Source organism: Cyprinodon variegatus, unplaced genomic scaffold, assembly GCF_000732505.1.
Source record: "Cyprinodon variegatus isolate N-32 unplaced genomic scaffold, C_variegatus-1.0 Scaffold595, whole genome shotgun sequence".
NCBI classification, from domain to species: domain Eukaryota; kingdom Metazoa; phylum Chordata; class Actinopteri; order Cyprinodontiformes; family Cyprinodontidae; genus Cyprinodon; species Cyprinodon variegatus.
In genome coordinates this window covers 411,411-415,699 of record NW_015151048.1, presented here as the reverse complement: position 1 = coordinate 415,699, position 4,289 = coordinate 411,411, and positions in this window count along the sequence as shown.

Below are 4,289 nucleotides of genomic sequence, written 5' to 3'. Positions count from 1 at the left end.
CTAACCCAGCTGGTAGAACCACAGCAGTGCTCTGACTCGGACCATCCAGTGCAGCCTTAGTCAGGGTTTCTCACTGTGTCACTGGGTGATCCTGCAGCGCAGATGGAGAAAACAAACACACCCTGCCAGTAAATAATCCCTGTGGTTTAGAGCCAAACTGTGACTCACACAAGCCTGACACCAAACTGGGTGTGTCCCTAAAAAATATCTGCATCATTTCACTTGAATGTTGGAACTAAAAATGACATAATAAACATATTAATAATGATGATAATAATAAAGTTGTTGTTTTATTTGTGCTACTGAGAATGAAGCATGTTAACAGTCCTGGAATTAATGTGGACAGTTTACATCCCATAGCATTCACAGGGTTACATGTTTTTAATGTGAATTTTCAGTTTTCATCCTGCTTTAGCTCTCAGAGTCTTAATGGGCTGAACTGATGGTCATTCCTTTCGGTTTGTTGTGTTTCTTGTTGGTATTTAGACTTTTTTTTCTGGTTTCGCTGGTTCCTTCTCTGCCATCTCGGCCATTTCCTCGGTTCAGTCTCTGGCCTTCCTTCACAGCTAATCAGCCATCTGCTCTCCATCAAATGTTCACTGTACTCTTAGAGAACATACAGAAAACATCTAGAAAACATCGAGAACATTGTGTCTGGAAACGATGAGATTTAAGAACCAAGAAACCCAAACAAGCAGAGGTTCTTTCTTCCAGCAGATTGTTCACTTCAGTTTATAACAACACGTCATCTCAAGGCAAGTTACAGTTCACCAGATCATCCAGTCAGATTGATTCAAAGTTTTCTATCTAAGGAAAACCAGCTGATTGCATCGACTCATTGACTCTTCAGCAATCCCTCACACTAAGCATGCTTGTAGCGACAGTGGAGAGGAAAAACTCCCTTTGAACAGGAAGAAACCTCCAGCAGAACCAGGCTCAGTGTGAGCGGCCATCTGCTGAGGCCCACTGGGGTTCAAGGAGACAGAAGCAGACATAGAAAAAGAAGCATAGATACAAAAGGCAACTGTCAACCATCTCCACAGGCGGCCCCGTCCAGGAAACACACAGCCAGGCAGACGAGCTCCGAGCCAGCTCCCATGTCAGAGGATGAAGAGAGCACATCCAGTTAGTCACAGTCAGAGAAACAGGACTACACTGGAAAACAGGCCAAGCTCCAACATCTAGAAACAAAGGTGTTGATGGGGCATGCAGGTGGTGCAGCGGTTAGCGCCTACGACCCATGTTCGGAAGCCTTATTCCTCACGCAGCCGACCTGGGGTTGAACCCGACCTGTGGTCTTTTGCCGCATGTCTCTCCCCCTCTCTCATGCCCCCTTTCCTGTCAGCCTACTGTTGAAAAAATGAGCCACTTGTGCCAAACAACAAGAAAACAAAGGTGTTGAATATAAATAAAAACTAAATTCATTTCAAAGATGATTTATTTTCTACCGACTTTAATACCTTTGTTTATAAAACGTCTTTATGTGGTTTCTGTAGAATCAACACATGGTGATCAGATTATTATACATGTAGAGCTTTACAAACATTCTAACAGCTTCTATGTAGAGCAGCTCTAGGAGGCAGAACAGCCATCCATATTTGAAAACCTGGTTTTAAATTCAAATAGTTTGAACAGGTTTCGTTTCATAAACTTTTTCTGGAATTAAATGAAATATCTAATAAAGTAATAATTTGTAATTTGAGAAAAAACATATGGCTGTATGGCAATATTGAATTTCATAGATAAATGAATAGAAATTACATATAGAGAAACATTAATGGATCTAATTCTATCGAGGAAAAGACACTTAAGCTGCATTTGATTAAATTAAATCAAATTAAAAGATTCTGCAGAGTCGGAGAATAGAAATAAATAGTTCAGCTTTTTGAAATCATGCCGTTTGTTTAGAATATGGATGAGTGATCAGGTTCTATATTGACTATTGGAATGAGGAAAAAAACAAGATTATTCTGCAGGAAAAGCTTTGGTTTGTTTATAATCTGCGTTGCGATGGATGATAATGACTGTAGATGGAAGGAAATGACCCAATGCCATCATATGAGCAGCTTAGTGAAGGTTAAAGGTCAGAAGCGCTGAGGTTTCCAGTTGATCTGATCAGTGGAGTCTGATGACTCAGTTCTCCAAACGTTGTTCCCGTCAATCAGATGCTTCCTGGCTGCTGTTAGATGCATTTACTTCAAATAAAAGGCTTTATTGTATGAGAAGCTTTCAATAATTAATGTCCCTGATCTTCTTCCAGTTGTTTGATCCAGCTGAAATTTTGCATGTGCAATTATTTATATCTCTATAGATTAATGACCAGATTTCTCCTTTAATTTCTAAATGTGTATTTAGAGTGAAACTATTTACATCTTCCTCATTTCCTCACATTAAGAGCGTCTCAACCGAATCTAAACCCGAGCCTGAACGCCTCTCAGCATGAATGTGGGGTTTGGTTTCAATCCCTGGTCTGCATCGTCTAAGGAGACGATCATCCCAAGGAGGCAGACGGTTGACTGCATGAAAGAGGCACCGCTGCAGCTACCAACATTAGCCTGTCTGGGTTTGCTAGTGATGGCGTCCGTTTTCAGGGTGAAAGGTGCAGCTCTGTGAATCTCTACACAAACCATGAATTATGGAGGGATTCTTTCAAAACCAGAAGAACCGGTTTGGTTTCCAACCTTTGGTCCCTCAGCAGAATGCTTTATTAAAGGTTCCCAGTAAACAGCTGAGGCTCCAGCTGTAAACGATCCTCTAACATGTCTGAGCTCTTCGGATACGTTAGCTTCTAGATCTGCCCAAACATAGTATAGGCTTCGCTTCCTAGTCCTCAGGTCTCCATGTTGCTTCTGCAGATTTAAAATGGATGGATGGAGCCCTCTGTGCACAGCCAGTTGCCTTAGCAACCACTGTTTGTGTTTAGACAATGACTGTCTGTCAGAGAGCTGCTATGTCAGCAGCCATGATCATCCGTCATCTTTCTCTAGGCATGGATTTAGGATTTGCAATTCAGCTGGAAGTCGGAATCATTAATGTTCCCAAGTTAAAATACATCACTTTAAGGACTTCCTGTTTTGGAGCTGAATCATTGAGGTATTTGGATTCATATTCTAAATGAGGCGCGTCTTATAACCTCTGACCTACGTCCACACTGCAAACAAATGGAAATCTAAATAACTAATTTTTTCTTAAAATAAGTGCATGTTTGTTCTTCAATTAAGGAGGAAAGTGAGACACTTTGCCAATGGAACAAGACAATTTACATTTAAAATAAGAAAAAAACTATTTTATTGACTTATTTTAGGTGCATATTATCCAATTATTTTACTTTAAAAGTAAAAAAATATAATTCCACTGGCAAATGATCTTATTTACCTTCTCAAATTAAGGGTATGTTCACTTAATCTAAGACATTTTTACTTATTTTTAGATCATTTTTGCGGTGCAAGAAAGGCTAGTGATGAATCCAGCAACACAGAGGCGTCGGTGCATGCATGGAGCCCGTGGAGCAGAACTCTGTATCGGTGCCGTGTCGTTTCAAGAAGCTGGTCAGATTCTCAGTCATCCAGATTATATCATTTCAAAATAGTAAAGAAAAAAAAATCCACTGCACTTTGTTTCCAAGTCGGAAGACGTTTCGTTTCCCATCCAGGAAGCTTTTTTTTGGCATTTTGAATAGAAAAATCTTCCTGGATGGGAACCAAAACGTCTTCAAACTTGGAAACAAAGTCCAGTGGATTGTTTTTTTTGTAGTTTTTTTTTACTATTTTGGAATGACTATGACCTGGATGACTGGATTTTTTTAAACCTTTTGTAAGTCTTTCCCAGAAAGTCATGTGACCAATCCAAAGTTGTTTCTAACTGACTGACTCACTAAACTGTGTTTAAAAGCGTAACATCTGCCAACATGATGCATCTGCTAAAAAAAAAAGTCTCATCTTTTGCAGTTTATCATTAAAATGATCCAGAATTTTGGAGATTAAAAGGATTAGGAACATTTCAGCTGTTGGGTTTTATTTTAATTTTCTCGTTGTGTCATCCTTTTCCTCTCAGTTATCACTCAACTTATTTGAATTAAAGTTAATTTCAAATTGACTCTTAGTTTATTTTCTGTTTCTACATCACTTATTGTTTTAAAATTCTGTTTTAAAATCCTAGTTCACAAGCATCCTCATTCACGTTTTCCCCTAAATGTTCACGTTATGATAAATATATCTCTTCAATATAACCTCCAATAAATTCAATGATATCATTGTATTCGGTCATCAAATCAATTCAGTTTATTCTGT